Source organism: Otolemur garnettii, unplaced genomic scaffold, assembly GCF_000181295.1.
Source record: "Otolemur garnettii isolate 467f Iridium unplaced genomic scaffold, OtoGar3 scaffold00015, whole genome shotgun sequence".
Lineage (NCBI taxonomy): Eukaryota > Metazoa > Chordata > Mammalia > Primates > Galagidae > Otolemur > Otolemur garnettii.
The window spans coordinates 10,475,009-10,495,179 of record NW_003852410.1 but is presented as its reverse complement, the minus strand read 5'-3'; the positions used below and the strand labels follow the sequence as shown (position 1 = coordinate 10,495,179).

Here is a 20,171-nt window from a genome sequence, read left to right as displayed (position 1 = left end):
GTTGGTGATCAGGGCTCAGGCGCAATTGGGTTCTAGTGAGAGCTGGCTCTCTGGATTGCAGATGGCGGCTGTCTTGCTGTGTCTCTGTGGCCTTTTCCCTGGGCTTATGTCCGCATGTGAATACACAGAATTCTCTATGGGATTAGGATGCACACACAGAACTCTCTATGGGATTAGGACACACACACAGAATTCCCTATGGGAAAAAAATAATAATTAAAATAAATAAATAAGAAAAAGGGCAGCTGCTGTGGCTCAAGGAGTAGGGCGCCCACTTCACATACTCGGGGTGGCAGGTTCAAGCCCAGCCCTGGCCAAAACTGCAAAAAAAAAAGAAAAAGAAAAAGAATTCTCTATGAGATTAGGACCCTAATCCCATTCATGAGACCCCTGTCCTTGTGACCTCATTGGAACCTAGTTACCTCCCAGTTAGCGCCTGCAAAGATCCCCACATTGAGGTCATGGGTTCAACATACAAATTTAAGGGCACACAAGCATTCGGGCTGCTGGTCATGTTCATTATGTGCATTGCCATGTCTGTTCGCTCCTGCTGACTCTATTTCTCTTTCCACTGACAAAGTCTCACTTCTCGTATCCCAGATATTTTTGCTGGGAGGATTACAAATCGCCACCAGGAATACATATTGGGTGAATCATGTGAACCAAGCTGTGTTGTGATCATATGCGGAGAGGCCATTTACACAACAGGTGCCTTTTGGAGGAGGGTTTAAGCTATGTTTGGGAATTAAGGAAATTTCTAATCATATCTCTATGAAGGAAAAAGCTAAACTGTAAAAGAAAGCAGAATGGCACCGGAACTATTCCTTGGAGAGCACTGCTGAGGAGCGATGCTATGAACTAGCCATAAAATACGCTCTATCCCAGCCGTACGTCCCCTTCAGCCTGCTCCCTTTGGTGTTCAGTTCACCACCCGGGAACCCCCTTCCCTTGCCCCACCTCCAAGTCTCTGGGATCAATGTACCTAATGAAGTTTATTACCCAGGTGGTAGGTAGATGTTCCATAAGTCCAAATGTCACTTCCGGTCACTTTTCTTCTCTTCCTTGAATCAATATATATAAGTTACTTTCATTTCCTCCCAGAGCATAGTTATTCATACACTTATAGTGTGAGGAAAGGAAATTACTACTTGTGGCATAATACAAAACATATATTTAGTGTTTCTCTCTGGTTCCGACACAGAGCTCCAGGTAACTGCACCCATGATAGGCATGCCAGGGGCATCGCTTGTCCTCCTCTTTATTGTTTGATCCTAGTTCTGACACGAGCTCTGAAGCTCCTGATTCCAGAGCTTGGAATTTTCCTGGGTGATAGGAGCATCTTTTGTTCTAATGAAGCAACTCCTGCTGGGCTCCTGGACAGCTTCAGGACAGGGACTGGCCACCACGTAGATCAAGACCGGGTTAGAAGCTGGGAACATTCAGCCCTATCTCTTATCCTCCAGGGAAGGGAGAGAGGCTGGGATTGGTTAATGATCAATCATGTCTATGTGATGAAACCTCCACCAAAATCCCTAAACTATGGAGTTTGAAAAGCTTCCTCACCCCAACTCCACAGGGACAGAAGCTCCTGCACTTGGGACCTTTATGGGTGACATTCTGTTTATTTGAACCTGTCAAATAACTCACCCAATACGTATTCCGCGGCAGCTATTGAATTCTTAGTAATAAACTTGTAAATGTAATGAAAGTGTTTGCCTGACTTCTGCATTAGAGCAAATTATCCAACCTGAAGTGGAGATTGTGGAAATTCCTGATATATATCCAAGTTGGACAGACATGTGAAGATGCCGGGCACGCAAGAGTCAAAACTGGCACCTCAAGTGGAAGGCAGACTTGTACTGAGCCTTTCTCCCTTGGGGTTTATATTAATTCTGGGTAGTTCGTGTCACACTTGAATTAAATTGTAGGGCACTTGGTATTTGCAGAGAACTAGAGGATTACTTCATGTCAAAACCCCACACATTTGGTGTCCAAAGTGTTGTAAGCAGGGAAAAAGTTTTCTTTTATACCAGATTGTGATTTTTTAAAAAACAGTGTTTAGAATTCAACTCCGATCACAATAACAGACAATCAGAGCATCATTTTGACTTCTTTTTTTTTTTTGAGACAGAGTCACCTTGTCACCTTCCATAGCGTGCTGTGGCATCATTGCTCACAGCAACCTCAAACACTTGGGCTCAAGCAATTCTCTTGCCTCAGCCTCCCAAGTAGCTGGGACTACAGGTGCCCGCCACACACCTGGGCTAGTTTTAGAAATGAGATCTTGCTCTGGCTCAGGCTGGTCTCAAACCTGTGAGCTCAGGCAAGTCCAGCCTCAGCCTCCCCAGTGCTGAGATTACAGGTGTGAACCACCACGTCCGTCCCATCATTTTGATTTCTGACCTCTTTTATTGTGGACTTTTGCAATAGTGTTGCCTCTCAACCCTTCATCCCACCACCAACTTTTTTGGTCAATTCTGATCAGGCTTTCATTGCCTCTTCTTAGAAATGTTCTAGTTTTCTAACAGAGAAGTTCATCTGAAAGATACTCATGGGATAATATCTAAAATCCCAAGGTGGCCAGAAGGCCTTCCCTGCTTCTCTCTCCCCCAGGGGACCACCAGTTCCCACATGGCCCAACTGTTGATGCTTCACCAAGGCACTGTGCTTTCTGATTCCTCTTTCATTTGCTGGTGCCCCTTCCTAGGGTTTCTCGTGTATGTCTTTCTGGCAAATTGCTGTTATTCTTTCAAATCTTAAATTGAGTATCTTTAGCTGGGGAAAGTTTCCCTGTCTAGCATCCTGTGTGTAGGAAATTGGTTCCTATGTGGATCGTACTACACACGACATGCAGTATTTGGAGGCAAATGTGCCTGGTTAGCTGCATTCGTGTCACAGGGACTCTGCTCCTCTCCAAACTACAGAATTCTGAACTCTTTCAGAAATCATTCTCTTTTTCTGGAGGTAAATAGGTTTGGCCTAAATCCAAAGTTAGTCATGATTTTTCACAGATCTACAGAAGCCACTGGGTGTCATGTGTTCACCACTAGCAACAGCTGTGATAGTTGTGACAACCATATATGTCTGTACACACACACACACACACTGTGTACACCTCCATTATATTTACATATGTGTGTATAAATATTTAGACATATGCACACACACTACACACTTTGTACAGGAAGCTTTAAAAGGTGCCTCAAATATAAAAATAAGACATATTTTTTTTATTCCTACTCTCCCCCTTATGTCGCTTGGAATCATTCAATCTTCAATGCATTCATTATTGCTTCCCCAACTTAGCAATTAAACCCTGTGGATATGAACAATTCACAAATTAAGTATATGGAAGAGGCCAAGTGCATACAAATGTGGCCAAAATAACAAGAATTTCTCTCTACAAGTAGCCAGCTCCTCTCTACCTTTTTGCATCTTATGTACATTAATTTGCCTAAAGTTACTGTGTTGGCTTAATGGAACACCATTGCCACCTGCTGGCCATGTTGCGCTATTAAAGTCCTGCAATTAACCAAATTATGCAGGGGTTAATCAGGTTTTGCTGTGCTATCATTGTAACTAACTTTTACATATTTAAACTTAGAGTGCAATACTACGATTATGACTCTGCTTGCCATTTATTGACTCGGCATGCGTAGAACCCAAGTAAACCAACATTGCTCTAATGGAAGTGCTATGCCATAGTCTACTGTTTGTTAGATGGCCTTTGATGGGTCACTTAAGCTGTCTAGACTTACATTGTTCAAAACTGGAATATAGTACATAATGAATGTATGTTCTTGAATATTGCAGTGGTTCTCAATCAATGTATGTTCTTGAATAGTGCAGTGGTTCTCAGTCTTCTGAATGAGGAGAATCTTTAATACAGTTTCTGTGGGTCACGACCCACAGGTTGAGAACCGCTGCTCCAGTGGGTACCTGTCTTCTGGTTATCATTTTTGTAAAGTCAGTGTCCTCTCTGGGCCTCCGTGAGACCTGTGGTTTAGTTTAGAAATATGTGCTGTTCCAGTGCATCTCCATTTGCTGCGTAAAGTATAATCCCCTCTGGTTAGTGTTCTATTTGTTCAACTTTATGCATGTGTGAAGCAACTCACTCCGCATAAACCAGATTTCAATCATCATCTCGTTGCATCCGTTAACAAAGTCAAAGCATAGTTAATAGTCAATAAAATACTATCATCCGAAGGGTTCAATGAATTTTAATAATTGTATACATCATAAAACCACCACCTAAAACACACTGTAAAATATTCCCCTTGTCCAAGAAGTTTGCCATCCCCCTTTTTTTCTATTAAAAATAAAAACGGAATGCTTCAGTTTGTGCAGGCTCTATGCTAATCTTCTCTGTATCATGCCAATTGTAGTTCATGCTACCAAAGTGGCCATTACTCACTGCAGTTCTGCTTAGTTCCCTTATTCTCTCAAACCCAATAGAAATTATAATGAGATGGGAGCAATTAATCCAGAAATGTCATGGAGCCAATGCAAGACCAGTAAACAGTGAACATTCATTGTCCCTTAGGATGTTGAAATGTAGAAATTTTTTTTTTATGGTAAGGTATCCTTATGACATTATTGATATCTTAAAGGAAAATGACAGGACATCTCTTAGAGAAATGGAAATGCCCACACATAGCATCATTTTGCTAAAGTCATCACTTTTCAGAATCTGAGTCTCCGGTCTGCAGACTTGGAGATTAGGTTTTTCTTAGGACTCTCAAAGTTGATCAGATCTTTATGTAAAAACACTTGGTAAACAAGTGTAGAAGATGTTTATACATTAATCAGTAAAAATACATTGATTTATAGTAACATCATTATTAATATTCCATTAGTAATATAATACTATAATTTTTTTCACTCATCAGAATACTCATATCCATGATTCAGGAGACCCAATTCTAGTCTTGCTCAACCTCTATTTCACTATCACCCTCCTCCTCTCACAAAGGAGCCTTTATCCTGTGGATAGATGTTAATATAGTGTAGATAGTATTATATATCTGTTTCTATACTATGTGTACTCCTGTGCTTTATACATAGAAAGTAACATTTGTTCACTGTCCCCAACACCTCAGGATCAATTTTCACCTCCTCCAGCTTCTATTAACCTATTGGGAATGTTTGCCTCATTCTGTTCATCCTGCTCTCTGGCAGTAGGGATGATTGTATTCATATGCCTTTTTATTTTATGTATTTTTTTTTTTTTTTTGAGACAGAATCTCACTATGTCACCCTGGATAGAGTGCCATGGAGTCACAGCTCACGGCAACCTCCAACTCTTGGGTTTAAGGGATTCTCCTGCGTCAGCCTCCCAAGTAGCTGGGACTACAGCATCCATAACAATGCCTGGCTATTTTTTTGTTGCAGTTGTCATTGTTGCTTCACTGGCCCAGGCTAGGTTTGAACCCACCAGCCTTGGTGCATGTGGCCAGCGCTGTAACCACTATGCTATGACACGGAGCCCACTTTATGTATTTTTTGATGCTTTGACACCTGGAGCCTTACTGGTAGAGAGAGACATCCCTTCCCAGGGTTAGCTGATTCCTAGAGATAGCAAAGGACTCACCTTGTAGCACACCTTTCTTATGCCAACTGATCAATCTATCATTTCCCTTATTGGTCTCTTAGACTCCACTGACCACTTGCCCTGATCTCCCCAGAGCCAAGTTTCAGATAACTAGAGACAGCACCTACCAGGGCCCGATTTCAGATAACTAGAAACAGCGCCTACACTCCCAAACCTGCAGAAAGGATCACTGTAGCCAATCCTAGACTTCTTACATTACCTTGCCTGTTCCTTTTCATAGAAACCACAACAAAGTCACTGGCCCACATTTTCCTGCACTCTATCTGCCTTAAGACGGATCCTGGTAGTTGCTTGTGTGGCCTTGCATGATAGGTCATGCCCCCTCCTCTTGGGAACTGTGAGAAAGAAACTGTCTTTTCAATGGTTGGCTTCTCCTAATTTCTTGGCCTCATAAGATCTGAATAATAATAAATCCTAGATTTCTAAAACACTTATATATCAGGAAGTTGGTTTGCCAGCATGGAATCTGGACAGTCTTGTTAGAGTCACAATGACGTCTCGTAAATTCCCCCTGTTCCTTACAAGGTACTACCCCTAGTGACCTGTCCACTGGTGGGCAGGGCTGCAAGGTGATTGATGCCTTAGCAGTCAGACTTTGCCACTTCTCAGCTATGAGATCTTAAACAAGTCAATGGTGTCCCATTTCCTCTTCTGTAAAATATGATAATATTATAATTCTACCTACGTTACACAGATTTGCTGTGTGAAACAATATGGGTAGTGCACTGCAAATTTAGGAAACCTCTGAGACCACTTTTACTTCTGACACTAACAGCAAGTTTGGGAGGTCACCAAGGATAGCCTCACATTTGCTAGAAGGACTCAGAAAACTTAGCAAAGCCATGACACTTGTTGCTACAGTTTATTACAATAAAAGGATTCAAATCAGCCAAGGGCAGAGGCACCAAGGTGCCAAGTCCAGGAGAATCTCCATATCTGGAGGCTCCACCTGTCCTTTCTGAGAGGGATTGGGCAAACAGCACTCACTTGCCCAGACTGACAATATGCAGGGATGCTCACCTGTCGCTTGACATCCACAGTTTTTATTGGGGCTTGGCTATATAAACATTGTTGGCTGCCTGTGTGGCTGAACGTAACCTCAAGTCCTCCAGTGGCTGAATTGATACCACGGACCGAACCTCTCCTTAACTTCTTTCCAAAATCCAGATGGTAAATCAGACTGTTGCCAGAGAACATGTGGCATTGCCTGAGGCGACCAGATAATCAGCCACTCTTATCCGACAAGGCATTCTAAGAGTTTAGACATTACCTCCCAGAAGAAAGGGCCACATACTTCTTTTGGCAAGGTTAATCCTTTATTGAGCAAGCTACTTAGAATAATTGAAATACCCATTCAATGCACAAAAGCATTATCATTATTTTTTAGGGGTTGTATAAGACGCTCTCTTGCCTAAAGAGTTCGCTAAAAAACACTACCAAACTCTTACTCTTCTCTGGGTCTCTGCAGACATCTCTAGGTTTTTAATGGGCTTTTTCACCACCCAGGGCAAAAGGTAACTGATTAAAACTCAGAGCTTTGCTTGAACTTCACCTAGTTTTGCCTTCTTCGTTTACCATTTGAATGAACTTGAGTGAATCCAAAAATTTTCAGACACATATTTATTTTCAGCCCCTCGGGCTATTTTGACAGTCGGTTGATCTCATTCATTATGCATGGGATTTGACTACACTCACCTTTAGTGTAATCTTGTTTCCGATGTGGGGGGACAGATCACTATAACTTTCTATATTCTACCCAAGATCTATCCCAGATATTTCAGCGGCCCAAGAGAAGACACTTTTAAGGAGCACTCACAGAGGTTTACTTGAAACACAGTGGCAAGCAACCCCTTTTTTCCCAGTCTAGAAAAGCACTGTCTTTGTCATAAAGCAAAAAGACATCATGAGAGGTTAGGTTTTTATGGCCCATCTCATTACTGTTGATGCAAACCTACAAACTAATTTGCTCACGGTTATGGAAATATCTCCTTTAACCTTGGCGACTCCATCAGAAAGAATTTATTTTAGAGATGGGCTTTTCTTAACAGCATTTGGCATTTGCTTAGGCGGAACATTCATCCACAGAGAAGGAGTCTTCTTTCTTTAAGGTAGTAATCTCTGCAGAAATATCACATGAAACACGGCGCAGAAAACCTTGAGCGTATTGGCTGGTAAAGAGGCAGTGTGCTGTGATTAGCAGTAAGGACTCTGCCCTTGGGTGTCTGCATTTACCCTGGAGCCAGGGCACTTAGAACCTCAGCGAATTGCTTCATTGCTGAAAGGGGTTGGTAGTAATATCACTTCTTTTCAGAACCATAAGGAGGAAGGGATTTTTGTTTTATTTTGTTTTCTGTTTTGTTTCCTGCTATATGCACTACCTCTAAGCATCTGACACAGGGAAGCACTCAATAGCTATTTGTTGTTGAATGCAGGGTTGTGCGGAGCCTTAACTGATCTTACGCATGCAAAGCCTCTGCACCAGACCCATCAAAGCTCTCAGAAAACAGTCCTTCAATAAATGTTTCGCTAAAGCAGAAGCAAAACAAACCCTTTACCCTCAGTGAGGAATTTGGTGATAGATTTATAGGAAATTTATTAATATTAATATTAAAAAGTACCATATGTGTTGTTCATTGATTTATTAGTCTCCAAATATGCATCAAGTAATTAGTATAGACCACGTACTACTGCAGGTCCTGGAGATTCAGAGGTAAACAAAAAGAGTCAAAAATAAGGAGTGTCCAGCCATAAAACTTTTTGCCCAACCCAGGGCAGGTTTGAGCTCCTGTGTGTCTATTGATAATCAATAGCTAAAGGGATAAAACTTGTAGGACAGCAAAGAAAATAAGGGATTCACATCATTAACTTTATTATTAATCTTTTGCAGACGATTTGTGGAATCGTCAGCTTCTCTAAAACTCTTGAGATATAAAAGCATCATCTCTGAGACAAGGGATTATTCTAAATGACTCTCCTCTTGATCACCCACATCTGCCTGAGAGAATTGCTCAGCCCGTTGTTTCAGGTGCAGACATAATTGCCTATTAGTCATTGTGTTACCATTGTCCACTGACACACCTCTCCGCCTCATCTCTCAGCCATTTGCAAAGCAAGGTCCTGGTTTCTGATTAATCTTTGGCTGGTCATGGAGGATATTGAAACAGCTCCTGGTTAATTAGACCACTTTGTCTCTAACCTCATCCATTGTCTGGATGTAATAGTGAGAGAGGTGCGGAGGATTCCAAACACAGCCCCGGAACCTTGCTAATCAGATTGCATGATTTACAAAAGGTACCACTGCTCAAGCTGTTAAATCCAAATTGTTGTGAGAGGTTACAAGTAAGTGGGCATTTTTCTAACCAAGTCAATTACACACATTTAATGAAACCTAAGGAGCTCATCAAGTAAAATAAGTTAAATAAAAAAAAGCAGTGTCCCCAGCACTTCCTGATGTAAGTCACACACACATATATGTAATGTGATAAAATGGAAAAATATGCAGTTATGTGGAGAGGAAGCTCAGAATAGAAATAAAAGGTTTCTGATTTTACCACGGCGTGAGTATGAGCAAGTCACTGCTCTTCACATCTCAGCCTTCTTATCTGATAAATGGAAATAATATGAATTACTGCAGGGTTGGTGAAAGGATTAAAGTGCATTAAATAATATTTTTGAGTTATCTCATTAAAATATTCCATAAGACATCGTAAGGTCTGCTTCAGATGTATGTTAATTATGGTCGTTATTCTTATTTTAGGAAGCTTCCCTATTCTCTGTAATTTCTACTAAAAACAACAACAACGATAATGGTCATTTGCTGATAATTCAAATTAAAACATCATTACCTCACTTTTACCAGGAGACAATTTTTACGAGCAGAAAATCCAAGTAAAGGACAATGACAAACAAGGTTTGCTTTTTCTACTCACCTGCTTGAGATGCGTCATCTAGTTGTACCAGAGTTCCAAGAGATGATGGAAGGCAGGAAAAGAAGTGAACTTTTGTCCATTAACTCCTCAGGGGTTGTCTTTTTAAACATTGCCCCAGCGTTTTTTCAAAGAATTCCTTTAACAAAAAATTCCCTGAGGTGATAAAAAAAATTATCATTCAAGTAAGTTTAGAAAACACTGAGGATTTGATTTCCCCTTGAAGAATCATAATTCTTATTTTGGTGTTGAAAGGTCTGAGAAATCAAGAAAGGCTCTCATAAAAAGTAATAAAAGAAAAACTTTAGATCCTTTAATTTAAATTTTCCCCAAGACCCCCCCCCATACCATGTATTATCACACAAAACATATTTTGATTAAAGGGCTGAGCCACAGTGTAGCAGGTTGAATAGAATCCTCCAGAAAATTCACATCCACCCAAAGACTAAGAATGTGATCTGATTCGGACATAGTCTTTGTGGACGGAATTAGTTAAGAGCCTTGTGATGAAATCGTCCTAGATTTTGATCAGATGGGCCTTAAATCCAGTGGTTAGTATCTCTGTGCAAAAAAGAGAGAGGACATTGAGATTTCGAGAAGGTGGGGACATCTGTAAGTCAAAGAATGCCAAGGAGTGGGGGCATCCACCCAAAGGGAGGAGAGGGACTGGGGTGATTTCTCCTTCAGAGCCTCCAGAAGGAACCATTCCTCCCCACAGCTTGGAGACGTCTGGCCTCCTCAACCATGAGAGAATAAATTTGTTATTTTAAGCCATCTAGTTTGTGGTAATTTTTTTACAACAGGGCTAAGAAATGTATATGTATATAAAAACACACATACACATATCTATATATAATATTCCAAAATGCCAATTTGAAATGTAAAAAATTCCAGGGAAATATATCCCAATAAAATCTTTGTTCTTAGGTGGTACTGGTGGCTCAGTGGGTAGGGCACCAGCCCCATATACAAAGGGTGGCGGGTTCAAACCCGGCCCCGGCCAAACGGCAACAAAAAATAGCTGGGCATTGTGGTGAGCACATAGTCACAGCTGTTGGGGAAGCTGAGGCAAGAGAATCGCTTAAGCCCAAGAGTCTGAGGTTGCTGTGAGCTATAACAGTACAGCACTCTACAGAGGGTGAGACAGTGAGACTCTGTCTCTAAAAAAAAAGAAAAATCTTTGTTATCTTTTCTGCCCACTCATCTTTCATTTCTTGGTGATTTAAGGAGGGTAAGAGACTAGAACACAGGGAGGAGAGGAGGTGAGAATCACTACTCACCACTGGGCCAGCTATTAAGTACTTACTCACAGCTCCAAAGTTAATGCTCCCTTACATTTTTTATCATCATTTTGTCTTCTTGTCAACAAAAATATTTGGCACTTGTGAATCACTGGTGTTTATAAAAAGTTTGCAAAACAGTGAACATCTTTCTTGCTTTTTTGGTGGGGGAGACGTAACCAAAAGAAACCAAATAAGTAGTAATTACTTAGCACGTTTGCTAAAGGGAAGTTTTCCTCTCTGCTGAGCTTTGGAATCAGCACAGAAAATTGCCATAAAGGTCTACATTTTCATAGATGAAAAACTAAAGAGAATTTTGTTTTTATTTCTTTGTGTAGAATAAACAAAGCCAGTGTGTGTTTTTAATTTGGCTCTTTGGAGAGCTGTATGCAGGCAGCACTGGGTGAGGGCTCACTGTCGCAGTGGGCATGACACCTGACAGATGGGCCACCTGTCATCCCTCCATAGGAGCAGTGAGAGGAGCCCAGCCCCAAAGCAGGTAGAAGCATTTGGACCCTTTGGGTTCTGGTAAGCAAATAAAGAAAAAAAAAAACAGATGTGGCCTAGGTCTAGTTCCTTCTTATCCGGAGATTAGCTCATATCTGGACCTTTAAGCTTTTTAAATGGAAGCCTGGCAGTTTCTGCTTCCTGGGCACATCTGTGTACAGAATTTGGACCTATTTTTCAAACTGCAAATGTGATCACAAGCTTAAGTCACGTGTATGACTTCCCAAAGCCCCAAGGTTTATTTCTTCCTAATTTAAAGGAGGCTACAGGTAGCTTCCTGCTGTCACCTTGATTATCTCTCCAGCCCGGTCTCTTGTCAACTCTTTCTTTAACAAGAATTCTTGAATTTTTCAAAGGCTTCTTCATTCCTCTCAACTCAAGGCATTTGCATTTCCTTACCCTATTCTCTTTCTGAAGAAATTCATCTATTCCTAATTCCTCTATTCTTGGGATGTTAAAATCACTGCTTCTAATGTTAGACTAGACTGACTCATTTTAAATTCTATCCTCTGTAAACTGGGGAAATTAGCTTCTTTTCTTATAAAGTTGTAAAAAAATTAGAATCAGATAATAAATGGCAAGTTAGCACATGCAAAACTTAATAAAATATCAAAAATACAATCATCATCATCATCTTTCAAATCCTAGCTAGGATATCATTTGCACAGAAAAACACTCCTTGACCTCATAAGATTCAGTAAGATGAAAATTAACAATAATTATCATAACACCCAAATGTTAACATTTTGCTAAGGAAATGATTCTAAATATAAGACAAGCACTTCCTGTTGCATTATTTGCCATAGAGAACGAAAATATGGCGTGACAAATATTTTCAGTTAGATAAACCAGTCACGTGATGAATTATCATGAACCCTTCAAACACTTAGAAGTAAAACATCACAAAGGCCAATTAGTAGCAGAGAAAATGCTTATGTTACATTGTTAATAAGAAAACAGCAGAGATTAAAAACTTACAGGATAGTATGAAAAGAAAAATCCTGGCATTATTAATACCAATATCCGTATAGTAGTTATTTTTGTAATGGCAAAGTTGCGTATTTTTTTCTGTTTATATTTCCAAATCTGGCAAATATTCCACAATGAGCACTATTTTTCTAATAGCATAAAAAAAATAAGTTTAAAAGAAATGCTGTTTTTTTATTGAAACTTCTTCCTACTTGTTGAGGCCACATACTCCTCTTGTCTGTCACCCCAACATAGGGACAGGGTGACAATGTGGGTGAACGAGGGAGACACATCCATGGGAAGGAGGAGGGAAAGCCTGACACAGACTCATCTTTGCACATGTTCAAAGTCAATGGAACATCTCTCTAGGGAAACTGTTTATGTTTAAACATTCATGTAAGAAAAACAGGAACCAAAATTCAAAGCCCAGCTGAACCTTGAAGGAATCAACGGAAAATGTCAAGGGCATCTCTCTCACATCGGGAGTCAACTGGTTTTCCTGCTCTGGGGGGAAAAAAAAAACAAAGATCTCTGGGTGATTATGAGTTTGAAACAAAATGAACTCCCTGGTGTTTGTCATCTCCGTAAACTGTCCCTGTCATTTAATCTTTATATTGGGAGGAACACAATATAGCATAATGAACCAGAGGATGCTATTTCATTTTCTTATTTCATATTCGAATTCAGCCTCGTATAATTATGGTGTTTACGAAGTTTAAACTGATGTAGCACGAGAGAAATAGAATAAGTGATCATCCACTCTAACACTATAAGGAGCATTTCGTGGGCAAGAAAGATAACTTTGCCAAGTACAGGAAACGCATAACAGGTTTTTATCAGTCAATAATTTTTTACTGTAAGAAATTTGCATTGTGATCGACTGGGGAAATGGAAATATATTTCCAAATAAATGTGTTTAAAGACTATAGTAGCAAAAATGCCTCACAGTACAGGGAGATAGAGGCAAAACAAACAAACTAACAAAAAAAAAAAAAAACCTAGCCCTGTCTGGGAGAAAAGGGCTCAGGAAGAACCAGGAAATTATAAATGACCAGATTTGCCCTTAGCTGTAGGCAGGATCCCTGAGACGGTGGGAAGAAATAAGGTTACCAAACAACCAGAGAGATAGGAGCTGATAAAACCTAATCGGGCTGCTTTCGCAAAGGGCAAATCTTTTCTGACAAATTTGGTGGCATTTCTGCACGGCGCATAGGGCGGGAGAAGTACGTGACAGGAATGAGAGACAGAATTCAAGTAAAGAGGGCAGAAAGCCACCCATGACCCACATGGGAATGAGGTACAACCCTAGCTTCACAGAAGGCCACTTGGGTGGCATCGAAAGCCAAACCCACTGCCTTCATTAAAATATTTATGTTCCCAGTAAACACAAAGCAGGGGTGACACCGTGGTGTGAAAGTTATATCTCTTCTTATGAAGCAAGGCACACTTCACAGACGTTTTTATGGTGCTTTTCTCAGCTATTTTACAGGTGTGTGGCAAATGTCGTTTTGGTCAATGACAGGCCCTGCAGAGGAAGGTGGTCCCGTGAGATTAGAACACTGTCTTTTTATTGTACATTTTCTATGTTTAGGAATGTCTGGTTACGCACCTGCTCACCATGGTTTACAGGTGCCTACAGGATTTAGGAAAGGAGAGTGTTGTACAGGCGTGTAGCCCAGGAGCAAGAAGCTCCAGCATGTGGCCTAGGGGGCCACCACGGTGTGTGGAAGCACAGCCTACAGTCAGAGGAGTCACCTAGGGACACGTTTCTCACAATGTATTCTCATCATTAAGTGTTGCAGGACTGTATTTATTTCTTCCAAATGTCTTCCTCACCCATGGCATATACTTGAAGCCAACGCTGTTTCAGGGAGACACAATCTTACGTCAGAGGGCAACCAGTGGACCACTGTAATATCTCAGCGATAATAATAGGTTTGATGGTTTCTAACATCTTTACTATGGGACATTTTAGGAAAGTGGTTTTAGGTGCTTTGTGCCCTTGACAGATGCTGTTATTTTCCAAAGGTTAATGCTGAAATGCTCTAAAATTGGAGGAGTAATAGGGTCGAAGACCAGAAGTTCAAAAGACAGAATTTGAGTTTCCTGCATCAGCCTACACGTAGGTTTATCTCTTTCACCCTAAAAATGTAACTAATCCAAAAGGGAAACACACATATAAAAACAACTCCTCTGGGTGCTGCTGTGTTTTTCCTCCATTCTCTTTCTGTTTGCTATCTGACTTCTTTACAGAGTAGTGTCAATATGATGCCATAATTGTCTTTTGTCCTCAGTTTACCTTAAACTTGGTCTCTACATCTCAATTCATCATGACTTGGATGAGCCAATATCTCCCAAAGAAGAAACAAAAGCCTCCTTGATTATCAACGCCAGTGCTTTGTTGTTGTTCTTGTTTTTCATTATTACTCTCTAATATATAAATCTTCACATATATAACAGCAGAACTCTTAACCGTTATTATTAAAAGCTCTCTCTTTTTGGCCACCCAAATGATGTATGTGGTAGGCAGGATAATGGTCCCTCAAATGTTCATATTCTAATCCCTGGAACACATGACTCTTGGAGATTAAAAGGCAAAGTGGAATTAAGGTTGGAGATGGAATGAAGGTTGTTAATCAGCTGATCTTAAAATAGGAAGATTATCTTGATAACAAGCTGAGTGGGCTTTAAAGGTAGATGAGGGAGGTACAGAAAGGCACAGGGAAATGTGACTATGGTCAAATAGTAGAGTAATTTGATATGAAAAGGACTCAGCAAGCTATTGCTGACTTTGAAGATGGAGAATGGAGTCCACAAGCCAAGGAATGTGGGCAACCTTGAGAAGACGGAAAAGGCAAGGAAACGGATTCTGTTCCAGACCTTGAGGAAGTGCAGCCCTGCTGACACCTTGATTTCAGCTCTGTGAGATCCATTTTGGAATTCTTGCCCACAGACTGAACTGCAAGATCATAAAACTGTGTTGTTTTATGCCATTAACTTTGAGAAAATGTGTTATAGCAACAGTAGAAGTAACAAAAGGGCAGTCTGGCAAAATAGTCTCAACTTCTCAGGAGACCTTCCTCAGAGTCTTTGGAGATATTCTTTCTTTGTCGGTTTCCTAGAAGTTAATCCCTGATTTCCACCCTCAGCTTGCTTCTTATTCAATTCCATGTTGTTAATACCTTTTCTAAAGCAATGTTATCCAACTTCACCTCTCTGTCCAGCCAGACTCCTGCTTGTAGCTACTGGTGGGTTTCTATATCTACAAGGCACTCACAAAATTCAAATTTATCCTGTTTTATGATATTTTTTAAAATAGCATAATCATGCCCAGGCATGCCTATAATGCTAGCACGTTGAGAGGTGGAGGTAGGAGGATTGCTTGAGTTCAGGAGTTTGAGACTATCCTGAGCAACAGCTAGACCTATCTATCCCTACTAATAGAAAAATTAGCTGGGTGTCATGGTGGGCACCTGTAGGCCCAGCTACTTGGGAGGCTGAGGCAGGAGGATCACTTGAACCCAGGAGTTTGAGGTTGCCATAAGCTAGGCTGATACCAAGGCAGTCTACAATACAGTGGGATTCTGTCTAAAAAAAAAAAAAAAATGTAGCAAAATCATGATTCTCAACAAATATAAATAAACACATGTGAAAGGTTTTGTTTAACTCATTAATTTAGAGGGAACCTGTAAAATGTTACAAATTGTGTTACCAAAAGTTCAGTATTTGTTCCAGAGGCTGAATCAGTGAGAACAAAGCCTGAGTACAAGTGATTTGAGCAAAAGGAAAGAGAAGTTTATTAATTTGCTAACAAATGAGAGCCATGGACTAGAGTTTCAAAGATTGCCACACAGGCTTTAAACAGAAATACAGTGAGGTCTTCTCGCTCCTGGGTTGAGGTCTACATGACCAGTATCACAGGCTATGGCTTCAGGCCATTGTTGTTTAACTATAATTGGTGGTTTCCGTGGACCTTATCTCTGGTGAAGGCAGTCTGGAGGTCTCAAGACCCTTGACCCTGAGAATTCTGTTGTGCCATCCCCTGTGATTTAAGATACTAGAACATAAACAACAACAAGATTTTCCTATGATTGCTGGCCTCAGGATGCAGGTTTTTTTTTTTTTTTTTTTTTTTTTTTGAGACAGAGCCTCAAGCTGTCCCCCTGGGCAGAGTGCCGTGGCATTACAGCTCACAGCAACCTCCAACTCCTAGGCTCAAGCGAGTCTCCTGCCTCTGCCTCCCAAGTAACTGGGACCACAGGCGCCCGCCACAACGCCCGGCTATTTTTTGGTTGCAGCCATCATTGTTTGGTGGGTCCGGGCTGGGGATTCGAACCCGCCACCTTAGGTGTACGTGGCTGGCGCCTTAGCCGGTTGAGCTATAGGCGTCGAGCCGGAATGCAGGTTTTAATTCCTGAAAAGGTTTTAGAGAGACAACTCCCAACATTCTCTTGCCTCCACCCCCGCCCGGACCCCACTTTACCTCTGTTACACTTGTTCAAAGAAGAGTTCAAAGAACCACACATACACGGGCTCATTTATAAAATGAATTTATAAATTGATGCAAAACAGGTTTGTTGTTGATGCATTTCGTAGTATGTGGATCGTCTTTTCAGAGAACTGTTAGAAAAACAAACAGCAAGTTGGGTTTGTCCCTTAGAGAAAAATCAGTGGCATTCCACTCCAGGCAGTTCCTTTGCCTTTCAATGGCCAAGAATCGTTTTTATTCTTAATAGTTTTCTCCTCCTTATGTGGTTGTAAAATAGTTAAAAAAAAAAAAAAACATTAAAAAGCAGAGTTAGTCAGAAAAAAAAAGTGCACTAGACATTCTGTAATTTTTTTTTTACATCTGTATTGAAATATTTCACAAATTTCCATACGTCCTACATACATCTCCAGTCCAGATACGTCCTCATTCCCATAACAGTTATTTCACACAATATTATCTTCTCAGATCTTCCATACTTCTCATCCTATCATGGGTCTCTGCTGTAGACCTTTCTATTTCCTAAGGAAGTCAGTAAAAAAAACAAAAATCAGAAGATCACGTTATCACGCTTGCAACCCCACATGTGTCAGTATATTTCCCATCTGTCTCTGTTTCCTCTGCCTTCCTTCCTGGAACAGTGGATGAAATCTTTCTTTCTAAGGCCAACCACTCCAGGGTGACCTAGGTGACCCCTTCTCCCTTCAACAGTATAATCTTTTCTTTCCAGCATCATCTGGTTCCCGCTCTTCTAAATCATGCAGAAGGATTCAAATATGCTGTAATGTCTCATCTCAACAAAATGTGCCCTTGACCCCAAATCTTTCTCTAGTATGATCTTATTTCTCTGGGCTGCTGTATGAAAAACTCTTGAGAATTTCTCTTTCGTGTTCCCTGTCTCCAGGAAGCTCCTCTCTGCACCTTCCTCCTCGACTTCTCTCTACTCGGGTTGCACCCTCCACTCTGCACTGGTGCTGAATCCTCTGTGACGTCTTCTGCATTGCTAAATGTGGCTGTCGGTCTTCTCTCTTCTTATTTGGCCTGTCATCACTACTTGGCAAAGCTGAACGTTCCCTCCCATTGGAAACACTTCTTTAATTTTGGATTCCAGTCCAGGACTCTCACAAGGCACCCTACAACACTGGCTATTCTTCCTCAGTCCTTTTACTAGCTCCTCCTCCCAGGTTGGTCTGTAATTGTTGCTGTGTCTTAAGGCTAGTTTGGGGGGCCCTTTTTTTTTTTTTTGGCTTTATATACACCCATTCTGAAGACTTTCAAATGCATATATCTTCCTTCCATAATTCTCCTCAGAACTCCAGACTCATGTATAGAACAACGCCTTATATATTTTTACTAGAATGCCTAATTGAATGTTCAAGTTCAGATTTATAAAATCAAACTCTTGGTTCCCCCACCTGCACAACTGTCCTACTTCCCCCCAAACTGTCCCCCCAAAACTGTTCCCCCCCAAGCTTCTCCCCAAACCGTCCTACTACACCTACTCCCACCAAAAAATTGAAAACCTATCCCTCCATTTACATAGACTAAATACCTTGCACTCATCTATGCTTTCCAAATTTTTCTCCATATTGTACAAATCATGTTGCCTCAATATACTATCTATCTATCTATCTATCTGTCTAACTATCTATCTATCTACATCCTACATACATGTCCAGTTATATGATGTATGTATATACTCCAGTTACTATTCATCTATACCACAAATACTCCTGTCCAGGCCACCAACATATTCACTTAAATTGTCAATACATTCAGCCTCAGGGGTTGACAGTTGCTATTCCTCTGTCTAGAATTTTTTTTTCACTGCATGTCTTATTAACCACTTTTCTTTAGATCTCTGTTCAGATATCACCAGACCCAGGATGCTTTCTTCTGCCACCTTTGGGGAAAAAAAAAAAAAATCCCCTCTCAACCCAGAATTTCTAGCTACCTTACCCTTTATTTTTCTCCATAGCCCTTACAACAATCTCATAGACCATCTGTTTATTTGTTGATTTATCGTACGCCTCCCCTAAATGGAATACAAGCTGTATCACAGCAATAATTTTACCAGCTTTGTTCATTGCTGTATTTTAAGTCCTCAGATAGTCCTCTTACACAGTGATCCCCCACATAAATGCTTGTTCAATAAACGAATGAAAATTACATTACATTTGTGTCTGCCTTCTCACCCCCTTTCATCCTCTCTGTTCCTCATCTTTCTCCCCTTTTCTTTAACAGCTGAAGACTTCAACCAACATAGCTGCATCCTTGCATTGCTCCGTAATAGCAAGCTCAGAGTCATCTTTCATGCTGTTTCTCCTCCATCCCTCACATCAAATCGTTAATAATATTTTGTTGGTATTTATTGCTTCTGCATACTTCAAAATAGCTCTCACATCATTCTCATTGTCTTTATTCCTTCTGACAATGCCCAATTATCGCAGTGTTTTCAAACGTTTGATAAACAATCTCCTTGATTTGTGGTTTCTCTACCCCATCCTTCCTCTGGTGAGTCATAGATCTAAACACATCATAATCTCGCTTAGAACTGAAAACACTTCCATGTTTTCTAACTGTTTACGGATCAAATGCAAACTTCTGTCATGTCGTTTACTGTCCTTCAAAACCGTTCTCCGTCTGCCATGTCTCACTTACTCATTTCATTACTCTCCTACCTTCCAGACTAGTTGTATTGCCTTAAATGACAGGTATTTCCATAGGTTTATTCAAGCCATTTTTCATCTCAGAAATTCCTTCCTATAACTTCTCTTTCTATGACATTCTCATTTTCATTGTTTTACAAAGAGCTCCAATACTGCCTCTTTTGGCATTCTTCCATAAACCACTAGGTGGAATTAATTGCTCCCTCCTCTGGGCTCCTTTTAAATTATATTTATGCTTTTGGTGTAATACTTATATGGTAATATTGTAGTTAGTTAATTGTTTTCCTGTCGGTTTCTCTTTCTGGGGTATATATCCTAGTGATTTAGAGTATTTATTCTGGAGTCAGTTTGCAGCATTCTGGAGTCAGATTCACAATCCAGCCTCACCACTCTTTAGCTTCTTGATATGGAACAAGTTGCTTAAATTATCTAAACCTCAGTTTCTTCTCCTTTAAAATAGGAATATTAGAATCTGTCTGTATTTAAATCTACCATCTTGCTATTTGTTTTCTAGTTGTCCTATCTGTTTTTTGTTCCCCTTTTTCATATTTTTCTGCCTTCCTTTGAATTACTTATTTTTTATAATTTCACTTTATCTGTCTTTTACTTACTAGCTATGTATCTTTATTGTATAGTTGCATTATAATAAGAACCTTTTACTAGTTACAGTCAAAAAAAAAAAAAAGAATCTGTCTCATAGAGTTCTTATAAGGACCCCAAAAG

At 40.4% G+C, this 20,171-nt stretch overlaps 1 protein-coding gene and 1 pseudogene across 2 annotated transcripts in view; one reads left to right on the top strand and one right to left on the bottom strand.

Moving 5' to 3' along the window:
- Nucleotides 1–20,171, top strand: part of CNTN6 (contactin 6) — a 311,477-nt gene that overhangs the window by 101,343 nt on the left and 189,963 nt on the right. The gene's annotated exons all lie outside the window — the stretch shown is intronic.
- Nucleotides 4,319–4,404, bottom strand: LOC111723796 (annotated as a pseudogene).